An 18658-nucleotide genomic window follows, 5' to 3' on the forward strand; every position below is an offset into this window, starting at 1 on the left:
TGGATGAGTAGTTACTCTAAAGAAAATACCCTGCATTTGCACATAGTTTGCTTAGTAAAAAGGAGATGAACAGGTGAGTCTCACAAGACGTGTTGGAAAAATCATTGACTTCAGTGAGATTTCCTGTGTAAGATAATGGGATGCAATCTGAACCCATGAATTTTCTTTTCCGTATAAAATTAACAATAATTTAACTATTGTCAAAATTCTTTTATTTAATTTCAGCTCCCTCCAGGATGTACACAAAAACTTGGGGCCAGATTCTAGTGTACTGCTACTGATGTCAGGCTAAAGGAGTAAGTGAAAATAAATTCATATGAAGATTAACTTTGCCCCTGTTCTCCATTCAGCTGCTTAAGTTCTTTCTTCAACAAGGACTTTTTTCATCTGGAATGCATACCAACCCAGCCTCTGGCTTCTTTGCTTTTCATTACATCCAGGAAGAGCACACACCAACTGCTAAAACTTCCTCAGCCTGACAAAGGGTTTTTAAACCTGAAAGCTTGCTTAAATATTTTTTCCCGACTATTTAAGTTGGTCTAATAAAAGATATCAGATTCACCCAAGGAACCTTGTCTGCCTATGTCCTTAGACCAACATGGCTACAAGCTACACCCCTTTCTTCAACAAATAATTCACTGATGGGCAATATTACAAGTACATGACATCTTTCATTTTGACTAATTCTAATTTCTTGGCAAATTTCACAAACATTCTTCAGTGGCTGAACATCTTGTGTTTCCATCAGTAATTCATAGTTTGATTTTCCACCACTTCTTGTGGGACCCACCTGTTCATCTCCTTTTTGCTAAGCAAACTATGCAAATGTAGGTCAGAAGAACTAGCACTTAAACTCTTTCCCCTAAAATAAATGGAACACATTATACAAATGCTGCACACTGCAAGGTTAGGAGACTGACCTGATCTGACATTTGCTTTTATTACACACTAATTATTTTGCCAGGTTCACTTAACTGTTTGATTTTAAAATTTAAAATAGGTAAATGTTTTCTTCCTAACAAAATCAAACTCTAACCCATCTCTAACTAAATAAGTTAGTTATTGCACTTGTATGATCAAGAACCGGAGACATAAGGTAAATAAGTAGATTTTAGGAGCTTTTGGAAGTAATTAGTAACAAGTAATATAATACAATTTGTGGGAAAGGAATTATATAACACAGAACACCACACACTATAAATCAGGTTCTTAAGGAGCTAATTTGGGTCAATTGCAGTTTCCAATGTTTTGGCTTTTTTCTTTTTCTTTTTTGTACCTTTTCTATAAGTATTAATTCATGACTTGATCTTGCCTTTAACTCCTGTTGAGTTTTGGTTACTGAAGAGACAACAAGAGCAGCTAGGCTCTATTCAGGGTGAGTCAGGGAGGAAGAAATTAACTTTGCTTTTTAAACTCTTTTTTGTTGCATTTTGAATGTTGATGGTTTTAAAATTATACAAATTTAATTTATGCATTATTTTCCCACTGCAATTATATTGCCTGTTTGTGTTAAGTTTTCTGGTGTGAAGGAACAGGTAACTTAATTAGAAATAGAAACATAATGAAATCTAATTATTCTACAATACAAGAGTACTATTATAAGTGTAAAATGTACCATGAAAATTAATTCATCTAGTGGATAGAAGAAAAATTATTTGCCATGCATTAACAATAAATTTTAAAAGTAAATCACTAACTGATGAATACTACAACCCTTACTTAAGACGAAACTGATAGAACTATACGCGTAAGTAAGGGTTTTGGAGTCAGGCCTTTAGAGTAGAGCACATAGTATTTAAGATACTTCTGTTTTTAATAATTTTGGATAAAAATTCCTTGAAATATAGTTGCCATTGTGAAAACATCATGTAACTTAGGCTATTACCTGCATTATGTCATACTCCTCATTATGACTAGCTTCTTTCCACAGAGCACTGTATATCAGGCTACTTTAAGTGTTTTATTTTTTTTCTTGGAGTTCTGTTTCACAGCATTTATTAATATAAACAGTAGTATGCATCTGCGATGACACCAGTCAGTAGGCATCTTGTTTTAATCTTCTATATTTAGTTCCTTCTGTTTTCCTCTGCTTCTTTCCAGGAACATGCCCTTTCTTAAACCAGTAATGGCTTTATCTGTTCAGCTGTCATCTGTTGATTCCCATATCAAATGGCTTTTGTTTTTGAAATGATTTCAAGTAACTCCCCATGGAATTATGTTGCACTAAGTTACTGTAAGGAGTTGTTTTCACTGTGATTAAGCTGATGTTATCGGTCTCATTTAACAATTCAAAATCAATTTGCTATGATTCTGTTTTAAAATGGAAAATGGGACACACTTCAGTTTCCTGGTATACTCTTTACATCAGTGGGGTATAGAATAATGGCTTCTCCCTCTTCTCTCTCTTAAGATGCAAGATCTACAGCGGTGTTTCTCAACCTATGGGTCATGACTCAAAAGTGAGTCACAAGAATATATGAAAAGGTTGTGGACAAACTTTAAAAACAGATCAACAAACTTTAAAAATAGAGCCTTCTTTAAAGAAAAACATGGAAAACCATGCCTATTCCCTTGCAGGCTGGCAGTTCCAGCCTTCAAGCGGTTGCTTGCCCCGCCCCGCTCCCCCGCCCCATACACCTACCTCCTGCCATATACAGTAGGGGGCTGTATGCTGGAGGTAGTGGGTCAGGAGTGAGGAGCACCCAATAATTTTTTTTTAATGAAAAACTGCGAACTTTTTACTGACAAAAAAAACCTTTTTCACTGACATGTGATTTTTACTGTCAGTAAAAGAAATTCTTGGGCTGGCAACTGTGTATGATTGCAGCAGGAGTTTTACACCCTAGTCATCCCACACCCTGGCATCCCCTACTATACCCTGTACCACAATGTCCATCCCCTGCTCCCCCTGTCACAGCATGGACCTCCACACACTGCTTCTCCCCCTCCTGGCCTACAGCTCTGTCCCAGCTGTACCACATCCCTCCCTGTAACTTTAGGGTGAGCAGCTGTTAGAGGCAGGAGACAGGAACAGGGACCCAGAAACAGCACATGGTGGGGCAGTGGGGAGAAGTCTACATAGGCTCTGGTCTGATAGATCTCTAAGCAGAGTGCTGCACTCCTCTCCAGACAGCAGATGGTGCTACTGTGCTCTGCCTCTATTTCAGTGCTGCATCCAGCCTTTTTCCTACAATGGAGCATAAAGTTCTAGGCTAGGGACAGATATTCAAAAAGCCTGAACCTGAATTGATTAAATCTTTGCAGGTTAGTTTAACCTACCTAGGATTAACAGGCTTGTAACTGCACAGACATCCCCTCTGGACTAAAGAAATGCAGACACATGCCTGCAGTGGCTCAGGCTAGAAGCCAGTGTGTGCTAGAGCAGCCCTCCCTTGCCTTGCACAGTGCTGAGCTCAGGCGGGGTGTGGCCAGGCCTTGGCAGAATGCCCTGATTAGGGAGGGGTCCCCCCCACCTCTCTGCTTCTGACCAGTCCAGCAGGGAGTTGATAACAGAGCATTTAGCACCCCATCAAAACAAATCAAAAGCCTCTCTCATTAGTTCAAGCTCTTCTTTTTCTAAGGAAGGACGGAGGGACCAACTGATCTGTTGATTAGCTCCAAAAAGCCCTAAGTGGACACTGTCCTGTCTGCCTTACACAGGCACCTCTCAGGATTAGTTAGCATACCACATGCTGGCTATGGTCTGTGTTGTCAGAGAGGGGAGGGACTGGGGTGTGGGGAGGGGGCAGGAGGAAGCCAGGCAAACACTTCTGTGCCTGCAGTCTCTGCCAGAGCTCCAGCCTGGGGCCAGAAGGAAGGGGCAGCCCAGCTCTCTGGAGCATAGAGCCCCACCCAGGACTGGAAAGTATCTGGGATGCTGGGGTACTGTGTTTTAAGTTAAACCAGGAAGGGGTCCGGGACAGACATTGCATAAACTGGTTTGACCCATATCAATTAAGTCTGATACTATATTCAACCAGGTTTGAAATTGGTTGAATCTTATCTCAAACTTGTTTCAGCCATTTCCAAACTGGTTTATGTGCACTGAATACCCACTCTGTTACAGGTTTAAACTAGTTTCTGATCACTTAAATTCGTTTATCTGTAATGTCTGTCCCTAGCTGTAGTGGCTCCATGTTTTTATGGAAGGCAAAGTGTTTTATGGATTTTAAGGAGGAGTTTTTTTACAGAGTGTCTATAAATTTATAGATAGTTGGCAATCCTAGTACATACTCACCTATTGAACCTAACTGGAATAAGCTGCAAAATAAAATGGTTAGGAAGAGCTATCTCTTCAAATGTAGCACCACTCATACTTTGAGCAAACACTTACTGTTTTGCTTTCAGTTTTAGCAGCTTACTATTGATTTCAGTTTTAGTAGATCCTGATCAAATGTGTGATACTAGGTAGTTACTCTTAAATGATTTCCCTGGAATTGAAGTATCAATAGTAAATATGGATAGTATTTCATCTCAGAGACAAAACTAATACTCATTAAAGTCAATAGAAAGGCCACTGTTCATTTTGAAACATTTTTATTGGGCCCTCTTGGTGAAGTACATTATTAAGATACATTTTAATTTACAGTTATTTCTTACAAATATTCATTACAATCCAAAAGAATTAACAGTTTCTAATTATTTTTATTTAGACATAAACATTATTTCAATGAAAACTGCCTGAGAGGGGAGCAAATAATAGGCTATGCAGACCTAAAATAACTGCAGTGAAGTTCTTCTGTCATTCATTCATTCATTCATTCACACACAATTAACTCAGATCAGAGTCATACTAGACTGTTTTAACCTCCACCCTGCCTACCACAAGGAATGAAACTGTGACTTGGAGCTTACTGCCAAGATGTATTGCTTCAGACTTTACTGTATCAAGCAGCCCTGGGAAACGTGAAGACACTTCTAAAACTCAATGGATTTTAACTCCATTGAGTGGTAAGTCATACCATTTTATTCTTTCTATTGTAAAATGAGTTTTTCCACCTAATTTTTCCACCAAAGCTATTTACATGATGTCTGTGTTCCTTTATGAGTTGTACAAAATCAATGTCATTGCTTTGGCAAGGGTTTAGAGAGCATGTCATAAAAGAGAATAAGTATTTCAAAAGAAGTTTGTTAGCATAAACATTTATATGTTACTCATCCTGCATTTTGCACTCCTCATGCATGTATTTGAGTAATAATTTCAAACAACAAGATACCTCACAAATTTCTGATATGGTACTGTACAACATTTAGCAGCTTTGTTTTCTTCCCAGGAGAAATGTGGTGGCAAAGCTCTAAAGATATCTCTCTATGACTCCAGAAGTAAGTTTGATTCTCAATTTGACTCACGTTAAAGGCTGACCTCAGTTGATTTAGCTGTAAAATGAGTGTTTGATCACTGGCACTGGCGAGTCAAAGGTATGCAGCCTTCCTTGTAGACGTTAGTATGCCTTTAACTATGATTGCCAGTGGATTTCTTGGCCTGGGTGGGCCTTTGACCATGGCTTTCTAGCCATAGATTAGTGGGAGTTAATTACATCTTATAATAGAGGGGGAAATGTCCTGACATGGAAAAAAATATTTTCTTCTTTTTCACCCACATTTTAAAATAGATCAGAATTTTTAGAAGCCACAATATTTCAGTCATGTATTAGACCCACAGTTTACAAATTTTTCATAAGTATAAAAATCCATTATAATTACACCAATTAAAAATTAGAAAGCTACAATGCTATTATGGGCTGATCTAGAATTCTGAAAAGAGGAGTGCAGATGGTGAGCTCCATCACCACATATAAAGCAATATATATTTCTCCAGTTAAAAGTAAACTAGAAGCTTTATTAATAGACTAGGGGCCTAGGAATGGATCATTCATTTTAAGATTGAAGCAAAAACAAATACAACTTCATTGAAATGAGTTAAAAACAATCTGCAGGGCTGAGAAATAGGATCTTCATCACCAGGAGCACCTAATAGACAAGAGAAATGCAGAACAAGAGATAGCTTGAGTGGTAGACCATCAAGACCATTAAAAAGAAGAGAGCGTTATTAACTCCTATAGAATAAAGAGTTTAGAAGGGATTGGGTAGATTATAATGACCCATGAACTCAACTGACTCCCTCAGAACTGCCTGACTAGAAATGCTGCTGCCACTGCCAGGTACTTGGTTTTAAACATTGGGTGGAGCAGGAATCCTAGTGGGATGCAAGTGTGCCAATGACACCCCTCCTGCCTATGGGATCTGCCCCAGATGTTATGTACTTTGGGAATTTCAGATTAGATTCATAGATTCATAGATGTTAGGGTCAGAAGGGACCTCAATAGATCATTGAGCCCGACCCCCTGCATAGGCAGGAAAGAGTGCTGGGTCTAGATGACCCCAGCTAGATGCTCATCTAACCTCCTCTTGAAGACCCCCAGGGTAGGGGAGAGCACCACCTCCCTTGGGAGCCTGTTCCAGACCTTGGCCACTCGAACAGTGAAGAAGTTCTTCCTAATGTCCAATCTAAATATGCTCTCTGCTAGCTTGTGGCCATTATTTCTTGTAACCCCCGGGGGCGCCTTGGTGAATAAATACTCATCAATTCCCTTCTGTGCCCCCGTGAGGAACTTATAGGCAGCCACAAGGTCGCCTCTCAACTTTCTCTTGCAGAGGCTGAAAAGGTCCAGTTTCTCTAGTCTCTCCTCGTAGGGCTTGGTCTGCAGGCCCTTAACCATACGAGTGGCCCTTCTCTGGACCCTCTCCAGGTTATCCGCATCCCTCTTGAAGTGCGGTGCCCAGAACTGCACGCAGTACTCCAACTGTGGTCTGACCAGCGCCCGATAGAGGGGAAGTATCACCTCCTTGGATCTGTTCGTCATGCATCTGCTGATGCACGATAAAGTGCCATTGGCTTTTCTGATGGCTTCATCACACTGCCGACTCATGTTCATCTTGGAGTCCACTAGGACTCCAAGATCCCTTTCCACTTCCATGCCACCCAGCAGGTCATTCCCTAGGCTGTAGGTGTGCTGGACATTTTTCCTCCCTAGGTGCAGCACTTTGCATTTCTCCTTGTTGAACTGCATTCTGTTGTTTTCTGCCCACTTGTCCAACCTATCCAGGTCTGCTTGCAGCTGTTCCCTGCCCTCCAGCGTGTCCACTTCTCCCCATAGCTTTGTGTCATCCACAAACTTGGACAGAGTACATTTCACTCCCTTGTCCAAGTCGCTGATGAAGACATTAAAAAGTATCGGTCCAAGGACCGAGCCCTGCGGGACCCCACTGCCCACACCCTTCCAGGTTGAAGCCGACCCATCCACCACGACTCTCTGGGTGCGACCCTGTAGCCAATTCGCCACCCACCAGGCCGTGTAGTCATCCAAGTCACAGCCTCTTAACTTGTTCACTGGTATGGGGTGGGATACCGTATCGAAGGCCTTCCTGAAGTCTAAGTATACGACATCCACCCCTCCTCCTGTGTCCAGGTGTTTCGTGACCTGGTCATAAAAAAAGACTAGATTGGTCAGGCACGATCTGCCTGCCACGAACCCGTGCTGGTTTCCCCTCAGCATAATTTGTCCTGCCGGGCTCTCGCATATGTGAGCCTTGATAATTTTTTCAAAGACTTTGCCAAGGATGGAGGTGAGACTGACTGGCCTATAGTTGCCCGGGTCCTCCTTCCTCCCCTTCTTGAAAATGGGGACCACATTGGCCCTTTTCCAGTCCTCCGGGACTTGGCCCGTGCGCCACGAGCGTTCAAATATTCCCGCCAGTGGCTCTGCAATGACGTCGGCCAGTGCTTTCAGCACCCTCGGATGGAGCTCTCGGGCCTGCCGACTTAAAGGCATCCAGTTCTTCCAAGTGACTCTGCACCATCTCAGGGTGTACGCATGGAAGTCTGGCACCTTGCTGTTGCCTCTCTACAACCCCAGTGAGAGACTTGTCGTGCCCCTCGCTTAGGAACACTGAGGCAAAGAACTCGTTGAGGAGTTCAGCCTTGTCCCCCCTGTCCGTCAACAATTGTTTCTGCCCATTTAGCAGGGGTCCTATTCCACCCTGGGTCTTCCTTTTACTCCCTATATATCTAAAAAACAATTTCTTGTTGTCCTTTACTTGGGATGCCATCCTCAGCTCCGTGGTAGCTTTGGCCTGTCTAACTGCCTCCCTACAAGCACGAGCAGAGGAGGTATATTCGTCTTTGGTGATCTCTCCCTGTTTCCACTTTTTATGTGCTCCCCTTTTGGTCCGATATACAGTGTCACTGGCATGTTAAACATTTTTGGGGAAAAAAGCAGGAACATTTCTTAACATGTCTTGATGCAGTTTAATCAACGTCTAAGATAGATAAAGGTCTGCCATCTTGATTTTCAGATCTCATCTGAAACTCTCAAAGTACCTGGCACAGTAACTTTGTAATTTTTAATCAATTATTTATAAACCTAATAAAAAACAAAAACATAAAAGTACTAGGGTTCTGTTTCCAGGGCCAGGCACACATTAGCCAGTGAGGTCTTTGATTAATTGTCTGAAGCTGGTTGTCTGAGAAGGAGTTGTTCCCTTATGAAAATAAGAATTCTGGGGGAAATTAATATTATGAATTACTTATGAAGAGCTCTGAGAAGTGGAGATGTGTGGGAAAGAAAGGGAACAAGCCTAGCAGGTGGAAAAAAATAATTTCCAAAAAAGAATGCTGTAAAACATTATGCCCCTCTCTTGAATTCCATCTTGTTTGGGTAGGGTTCAAGCTTCAGTGAAGTGAGTTCACCTATGTCTCAGAATTAATGTGAGATGCTTTGCCATCTGCCTGGTCATTATTTTAACTGTATTTAAACAGGTTACATAATTGATTTTTTGTGAAGTTCAGATCTTGCAACCCATTTAGACTCTTCTTTAAAGTTTTGTCTAAGTTAATCCTTAACAATTACATTTCTCATTTGGTTTTCCAAGGGATAGTTGACATTAAGAAATTAGCTAGTAATTATAATTTTATTGCCCATGTTATTGCTATGTAATGGTCATTTGGAGAGAAGCACAATGTCCTGTTAAGCATCCTGCATTTAAATTATGCCTTTTTATTTCATTCCGAAAAGCATTTGCACAGTGATGGATGGGTAAAGCATAACAATTTCCAAGGGGAGTCTGTCTTTAGTCTTGGATTAGTTGAGTGAAGTCCAAATTTAGGACAATGTGCCCAAGGACATGCAAGTGTTTGAATGAGCAAAAGCATAATCTGAAGGATGTTGTCTGTGGTGATAAATTGCCACCTGAGACTGGGACAAATTATTGTGTCTTTCAAAAGAACAGAAATTCTGAAGCCAACTAATTTTTCTGCTTAGCAAAATACTCAGAGACCCCACATTATTATCAATTCAATTGTAATATAGACTACAAACATGCCACTGATAATATCCCTTTTGGCTGCTGTGATGAAGTTAAGTGATATATGTTTATTTTTATATAAATGACTAAAAAGGAACATAATAAAGGCTTCAGGCATCAAACTAACAGCATTAACAATACAATTAAACCTCAGCAAACAATCAATTCAAGAGGAACTCAGCTAGACAGATGCTCACAGGAAATCCTTTACATTCCATTATTGTGAGAAGCAAACCAATGTATTTTCTCAACAACACTATAAAACTGAAATCTTCTGTAACATAACCAGAAAGTTACCACATTCAAGCTATTTTGGACCAAAGATGGGAGAATATTGAAACCTCACAGATGTCCTACCACCACAAGACTAAACACTGGCTGCAATAATTCAGCATTTCTGCATTCAAACCACATGGGAGCAATGGAGTGCAGGAATGAAGAATGAGAGGAAAACTCTGAGAGAGTTTTCACCCTCCTACAATGATCAATTTCAAATCTGGGAAAGCTTTTAAATTTATCTGAAGCATTTTAAATCCTTTTCTCCTCCTTTTTTGAGGACTTGTTTACTTGACAGGCTTACTCTTTCCCTGTGAAATACCACAGCCATTATAATAAGGAATTCTAATTATGATATTCTATTGATGTTATAGGTCTTTCTAATGCTCATCACTGTATCTAACAAGAGTGGCTGAGCATTCTCTATGATTAATAAATACTTAGCTCTAATACAGTGCTACTGATCCATATAGCTCCAAGCACTTTACAAAGGAGGCAAGTACCATTTAGTCTAAGAAAGGAACCGATGCACAGATAGTTTTTCAGCAAGAGAGTGGTAGAAAGTCTCCCATTTTGGACCTTGTTTTCCCAACTTGCTGTGTGAGAACTACATTTGCAACTGGGCTGGGTAGAAGGGTATGGACTGTCAGATACAAAAGGATGAAGACAGAATTATTTAAACCAGGGGTAAGCAAACCCTGGCCCGCGTGCCAGAGCAAGGTACATGAAGGCATTTTGTTTATCATGTGCACCATGGGGTGGACAGTGAGGAAGGGGCTGAGGCTGTACTGCCACAACAAGGATTGGGGCCCTCGCCGTTCCCCCGCCATCTGCCCGGAGGCACATGTGCACCTGCTGTTGGCAGTCAGCCAGGCTGGGGCTCCGCAGAGTTCAGTGCAGCTGCTTGCAGCCTCCCTGCTGCCTGCTGTGAGCAGCCTGGGTTTTGTGGTGGGCAGTAGAGGCCTGCCCGGAGCCTGAGCTGGCAGTGGCAGGTAGCCAGGAGGCTGCAACCTGCTTCACTAAGGTCTGCGGAGCCCCAGCCTAGCATGCGACTAGGTGGATGGCAGTGAAGGGGCTGGGATCAGGGCCAGGACCATGCTGTCAGAACAAAGATTGGGGCCCTTCGGGCTCCCCTGCTGCCTGCCCCTGGCATGCCAACATCTTACAAGTCAAGGCTGGGGTGTTTTTGGCACTTTGGCCAAAAGCATTGCCAACCCCTGATTTCAACAATAGTGTAATAAGCAGATTTTGTGTTTGTACTGTATCCTTTGAGGTTTGAAAAGCACTTGCTACAATTGAAAAGTACCTACAAATCTGAAAAAAACAAGAAATATTATTCCTACTATTTTTGTAAATGTTATTCTCTCTGTTCCTTTTTTACCTTCTCTACAACATTTGAAACAAAATAAAAAGGTACACCAATATCCCTGGCTGTGTCAAACCCATGCTACAGGGGATGCCTGGTAGCTGTGTGTGTGTGTTCCTAAAGTTTTCAGGAACAAGTCTGACAAACCACTTGTCAAAATCCTTCTGTGGCTTTCTTCCGGGCTACATGCAAACCTCTCTGCTTGAACTAGGAAATATTTCCACATTTTGTTTGGAATCCTGTGGTAAATCTGTGGTAAAGTAGGGTGTTTTGAACCATCTGACCTCTTGAATGCCCTTCCAGCCCTACTTCTTTAGGATTCTGTATGTGTAGTACAGTATCACCATTTAGTCTTTCTCTATATTCCCTTTGAAAAATTGTGTTCAGAACTGGAAATCTTTGTTTGGCAACTGACACCAAAGCATCTATCAGATGCCCATCTCTGACAAGAACATTGGTTTGACAGAACCTGCTATTGATCTAATGCTATATTGCTGATTCTTCCTGTATTAGGATCTGTATAATCTCACTGATGAAATATTTAGTGTTTTAATGACTGAATATGATCAGATGTGCTTAACTTTCATGGTTAACGATCTCTTTGTTTCTTCTCTTAATTCCTGACTATTAGACTAATGGGTTCAAAATTACTTTTGTTTTCAAGAGGCCATTAGACTCTTTTACAGGACATAAAATGCTAAGGGGAATTGAAAATTCAAATTTAAGCATTGTATCCATTTATTGAAGTATTTATAGGCAAAAAATTAGAAACTTGTGTTTTTAAAATGCTTCTAGACAACCTAGTGCCTTTTACATTGTCATCTTTCTTATTCTTTCACAGATTGATTTAGGCAGTGTTTATCTCAGTACACTCTCTGGAGCTTCATATTCACTTTTGATGATAAGCTAAAGATAAAGAAGTTCTGGGCATCATGCCTAGGGTGACCATTGTTAACACCTGTGAAGAAAACAATGGGTCCTCAACAGGCCATTGACTCCCTAGGTGCCTGAACAGTAATACCTGCAGCAGCAAAAGTAGGAGGGGGCAGACAGTGTCCTGGATTTCACGTTGTCCCATATGGTCACCCTACTCATGCCTAGAGAAGCAAGGTGGACAAGGTCTGTTGGGTACATTCAATATCTTTTATTAGACCAACGAAAATAGTTGGACATTTTTTCCAATTATTTTAGTTGGTTTAATAAAAGATATTGGATTTAACCAAAGAACCTTTTCCACCTATCCCTTAGACCAACACGGCTACAACAAATACCGCCAGAGAAGCAAGGCAAATTCAAATGGAGGAGCTAGTAAAAACTGGGAAGTGAAAGCGCTAGCTCCTACAATCAGTTTCAGTGGTGCAAATCCAGGGCAGCTTAAGTGAATTTACACAACTTTATTACAGAATTTCAAATAAAATGTTCAAATGTTCCTCGATTTAAGCAGACAAGCTTGACGCACAGCCTGGATAAAAGCCACAGAGTGACTTAGATAAATATTCATATGTAGAGCTTAATTTATATGGTCCTAAACTGATATGTGAGATGGCCCTCCTACCATCTCAATTCAGAATCTAGGTACAAAAAGCAAAAACAAAAACAACCAGAGGCACAAAAGCATAGCTCCATGTCCAGGGCAGCTTATGTTGTGCCAACTGTAGCAGTGTGATCAGCTGCCACTGTGGCAACAGCTGCTTTTGTGCCTCTCAGTAAAAGTGGCACCTGGGGTTTTTACAATGCCTTTTGCTTGAATGTTGTTTACTACAATGTGGCTCTAAACAATAAGGAACCTGGTTCCTTTGCTAGCTCTCATAAATTATCTACTTGCTTTTTATGTGGTGAGTAGTGGTCTGCTCAATGCTTATGACAGAAAGGCTACTGGTGTCATTCAACGAAGGGACCATGACTGCATATGAGGATTGAGTGCCCCTTCTGCACTGCGGTCTTTTCATATCAATGGCATTTCCACTCTATAGTGCATTGTACATTGTTTTACCCACAAAATGAGTATGCCCATAAATAGTACCAGAGGAACCTGGGATAGGGAAAGGCACAAATGTTCAAATGCCAGCCCTGAATCTATTCACAATCTCAAGTTCTCTCTCCCCATAAATGCCCTTCATACTAACAAGCTCTCCTGGATCCTCACATTTCACCACCAACTTCAGTTCAGAGTCTTTGATGGGTATTTGAGTCTACAGTTTGTACATATAAAAATGCATAAGGGTCTCCAAGGACAGGGACAGCCTCTTCTTTATCTCCTCATAGGGTGACAGAAGCAGGGAAACAAACCCACTTCAGCAGTTGAACTGAGGCTGCTAGTCATATCTTAAAGAAACACATAGGATAGGATTTTGGTATATTTTAAAAGTGAAAATCAAGTAAGAAAATAAATAAATATGCTACATCCTATCAGGAACTCCAGTTTGTCTAGGGAAACACTTGCCTTATGCTAGGGGGCCCTGTTCCTCCTTCCATCACTTTGCTAGCAAATGTAGATGGAAGTTTCGCAGGGAAAGTCAGAAGAATTCAGTAGGGTGTCCTTTTTCAAACCCCATGTACAACTTTTGCCTCAATTACTGTAATATTCCTGTGAGTCATGCTTTGACCTACAAGCATGGCTTCTGCAGGAACCCAAATACACCCAATAATGTTGTGTGTGCATTTATTGCATAGTTGCAGCTCTGTGGGGCCATCTCTTGGAAGGAAGATGTAGCATTATTCACTGCACAGCAGCTGGAGTTCTACAACTACCACTCTCTTTCCCCCACTGCCACCTGTTGGAATTTCATCCCCACAGGAGAAGTAGTGGTCTATCTTTTTCCATCCCTATAGGGAATTTCCTTTCTGATATAGGAATAGGCTTCACCACTGCCCCTTAGCTTACCTTCCCCCTCCCGGGGAAAATTTCCCATGTTCTTTCACATTCACTGCCCACATGAGGACCTCCTTATTTCTTTTTTCAGGCTTTCTTCCTGTTGCCCCCTTTACCATCTACCTAGTAAGAGGCACTCTCAACACTACCTCAGATCCTGGCTGTTAGTAGCAGAGTTTGTGTGGGGCTGCTGTCATGAAATCCTGCTTTCAGTTAAGTAACAAGATCAGATTCTACTAGACTAAAACTTTTTCTCAAATCCAACTATTTTGGTTTAAAAAAAATCTAAAATAAAACACCTATGTGATGCTTTCCTCCCTAAATCTTTCCATTTCTTCAGGCTAAATCTTTAGTTTCTTTAGTTGTCTCACTAGTAAGGTTTTACATTTTGGGGCAAGCTGAAGTGCTTTGGGTCAAGATACAAGGGGATTGTGGGGAGAGGGATCTAATGGTGGGGGTCTACTACAGACCCCCCAGCCAAGGGGAGGAGCTGGACCGGGAATTTTCGGGCCAGCTTGCAGAGGCACTTAAGGAAAGGGATGTAGTTGTCATGGGTGATCTAAATTACCCAGACATCTGCTGGGAGGAGCAGTCAGCCAGGTCGGACTGATCCAGGAGGTTCCTGGCCAAGATACAGGACCTCCACTTAACCAGGAAGGTGCACAGTCCCACCAGAGGAAATGCCCTGTTGGACCTGGTCCTGGCCACAGGCGATGATCTGGTAAGCTGCCTCCAGGTCCTTGACCACCTGGGTGATAGCGATCATCGTTTGCTGGAATTCATCATCCAGTGCAGGGTGACAAGGGCCTACAGTAAGGCGGTAGCCCTAGACTTCAAGAGGGCCAACTTCAAGGAGTTGAGGAGATTGGTGGGAGAGGCACTGGGGTTCTCAAGGGCAGGAGAACTGAGTGCCCAAGATGAGTGGTCGATCCTTAAGGTGTTGATACTCAGGGCCCAAGAAGTGATGATCCCAACTAGAAGCAAGGGGGCAAGAGTGCCCAAAAGCCTCCCTGGCTCACCAAGGACATCCGGGAATGCCTGGTTGCCAAAAAGGCGGCGTACACCCGGTGGAAGGGGGGGCTATCTCCAAAGAGGAGTATATCTCCACTGCTCGGGCATGTAGGGGGGCTGTTAGGAAAGCTAAGGTGGACATAGAGCTAGGACTAGCGTCCAAGATCAAAGATAATAAAACGTCCTTTTTCAAATACATAGGGAGGATGAAGAAGGTACCGAGAAATTTGGGGCCCCTGCAAGATACGCTGGGCAATCGGGTGGTCGCGCCAGAGGAGAAGGCAGACATCTTTAACAAATTCTTCACCTCCGTTTTCTTGTGCAGGGACAGGGACTCCCTCACTGTGATTCAAGATGGACTCGAGGGGAATGCCTCAAGACCTAAGGTTGAGGAGGACCGGGTTAGAGTGCTTCTGGAGGGTCTGGATGCGTTCAAGTCAGCAGGTCCAGATGCTCTCCACCCCAGGGTGTTGAGGGAGCTAGCAAGGGTTATTGCTGGGCCCTTGGCATGGCTTTACGAGCGCTCGTGGTGCTCAGGCCAGGTGCCAGATGATTGGAAGATAGCCAATGTGGTCCCCATGTTTAAGAAAGGGAGGAGGGAGGACCCGGGCAACTATAGGCCTGTCAGTCTTACCTCAATCCTGGGGAAACTCTTTGAGAAGATCATCAAGGAGCACATCTGTGATGGGCCGGCATCGGGGATGATGCTCAAAGGCAACCAGCACAGTTTCATTAGGGGCAGGTCATGTCAGACCAACCTGATTGCTTTTTACGATTAGGTCACAAAAGTGTTGGATGCAGGTGTCGCCGTGGATGTAGTCTTTCTGGACTTCAGCAAGGCCTTTGACACTGTTGACCACACCATCCTCATTAAAAAACTGGGTGACTGTGGCATCGATGCCTACACGGTCAGATGGATTGCGAATTGGCTGAAGGGTCGTACTCAGAGGGTGGTGGTGGACGGGTCATATTCGACCTGGGGGGAAGTGGGCAGAGGAGTCCCCCAGGGCTCGGTCCTTGTGCCCGCACTGTTCAATTTCTTTATCAGCGATTTGGATGACGGGGTGAAAAGCAACCTGTTCAAATTTGCTGATGATACAAAAATATGGAGAGAGGTGGGCACGTTAGCAGGGAGGGAGAGACTGCAGAAAGACCTGAATAGGTTGCAGGGGTGGGCTAACAAAAACAGGATGCGTTTCAATACTGACAAGTGCAGGGTGCTGCACTTGGGCAGTAGTAACCAGCAGCACACTTATAAGATGGGAAACTCCCTTCTTGAGAGCATGGAGGCAGAAAGGGATCTTGGAGTCATTACTGACTCCAAGATGAACATGGGCTGACAATGCGAGGTCACGGTCGGCAGGGCTAACTGGACCCTATCGTGCATCCACAGGTGCATCTCAAGTAGGGCCAAGGAGGTGATCCTCCCCCTTAACGCGACACTGGTCAGGCTGCAGCTGGAGTACTGTGTCCAGTTCTGGGCATCCCACTTCAAAAGGGATGTGGACAACATTGAGAGGGTCCAGAGGAGGGCCACCCGCATGATCCGGGGACTGCAGGGCAGACACTATAATGAGAGGTTATGGGACCTGAACCTGTTTAGCCTTCAGAAGAGAAGGCTGAGGGGGGACCAGAAGGGTTTGGGGGAGACCTTGTTTCCCCTAGCACCCCCTGGGATAACAAGGAATAATGGCCACAAGTTGTTGGAGAGTAGGTTTAGATTAGACATCTATAAGAACTACTTCACAGTTAGGGCCACTAGGATCTGGAACCAATTTCCAAGGGAAGTGGTGCTGGCTTCTTCCCTGGGGGTCTTTAAGAAGCGGCTTGATGCCTTCCTGGCTGGGGTCATTTGAGCCCAGTTTTCTTCCTGCCTAGGCAGGGGGTCTGACCTGAAGATCTGCAAGGTCCCTTCTGACCCTACTTCTATGATTCTATGATTCTATGACCTCTTACCCAGCATTATATTATGTCTATCATGTCTTCGTGCTTGTATTAGGCTATGGGTAGGTGTATGTCTCTGTCTTATTTGAGGACTGCATGCTCAAATTTTCTTGACCGACCATTTTCTTTTAGTGTTTCATCCTCTAGTTCAGTGGGGACCAGATTTTTTAGCAGGCATGCCACAAGTTAAGCTCCACTCCCTCTGATTGCCATGCCAATTCCCTTCCCCTGCCCAGTCGATTACTTTGCTCTCTCCTGTCTGTCGAATCCATTGCTCTGATTTCTCCTGTCTGCCCTATCTGCTGGAATTCTCCCTGCCAAAGATGCTCTGACACAAAATGTGCCACACATTGGGCACCCCTGCTCTCTGTTTCCCAAGATGCCACATATGCAATGCTCTGTATTGATCAATAGCATGGATTTAGCCACTTAGTAACAGAACAGATATAGTATACTATGGGCCAGGTTTAGGAGACTTAGACATTGGTTCATCTCTGAAACATTAACCCAGACGGCTACCATTGCACTATAATTTCAATATTCACTCTTTTGACTTCTTAGGTCATACTCAGGATTTTTCCCCCAGATTCTCTGTGAGCTAGAAGCCAAACTTTGAGCTGAAGCAGCGTTTTCAATAAAATAGACAAAATGATATGGATGATGTATTTTTTTAAATGATGCTTTCCTCCCAAAATGTAAAACCTTATTAGTGAGACAACTTAAGAAATGATAAAAATGGATGGAACTATTGCTCAGAATGTACAAACTGTGTTATATGGGGTAGGAGGTCATTTCCTCAGTATAATAACCAGTCCTGGCTACAGCTAGACTCTAGTATAAGCACCTCCAGTGAATCAGAATTGCCATCTTCCTATAGGCTTGCTATTGAAAAGTGGAGGGCATTTTCCAAACAGAAGCTCACTCATCTAATTAAAGAAAAAAATGCAAATAAGAGCAGTTTACAGAGAGTCACAAAGATTTGCTTTTTTCAGAAGGTTTGAGTTAATAGGATGCCACTAATTATGTAGTTGTTTTATGCTTCACTAGTTTCATTTGTAGGAACCAGTCTTGTTTATCAGTGTACAGTAGGACTGTGTAAAACACCATCATTTCATTTCAATGTCCGTTTCACCATTTCAAAGGGACAGTGTTTCATTTCATCATTTCATTTTGTTTCAAAGCACTGTCTCATTTTGTTTAGTCAAAACTGTTTTGCTGTTTCGACTCGTTTCAACGTTTCACACATAGGCTATAATGGGGAATCATGAAAATGCCTAAGATGTTGTCATTTGTTGCCTGATTTGGATGCAAATCACAGGGATGGTAGCCCCTGCTGAGGTAATGAAGTCTGCCAGGTTTCAAGGAGATAGGTGTAGAGGTTTCTTGGAAACTTCACCTCAAAGTCTTGAAAGCAAAATTTGCTGGCAGCGGCAGCCTTCTGCCATCCAGCACCCAGATCTGGGGGCTTATAACCCCAGGAGGGCTCTGGGGCTGTGCCAGACTCCTCCTGGGGGGTAGGGCCCCTGGATCTGCACTAGATGACAGGTGGCTGCTGCTGCCACCTGGGACAGGTGCTGGCCACACCCTGCATCCAGTGCCAAGGAAAACAGATGTTGCTGCTGGCAACAGGCAGCAGTGGCAACCTCCTGTCATCCAGGTGCAGATCTGCCCCCTCCTTCCCCCCCCCCCCCCAGGAGGTCTGCAGGGCTGTGCCAGCTCCTTCTGGGGGTGTAGGCCTCCGGATCTGAGCCCTGGATGAGAGGAGGCTGCCCTGTTTCTTGGGACTGGTGCTGGGTGCGCGATGCGCCCAGCAGCAGAGGAAATGG

This window comes from Alligator mississippiensis, chromosome 1 (genome assembly GCF_030867095.1).
Source record: "Alligator mississippiensis isolate rAllMis1 chromosome 1, rAllMis1, whole genome shotgun sequence".
NCBI lineage: Eukaryota > Metazoa > Chordata > Crocodylia > Alligatoridae > Alligator > Alligator mississippiensis.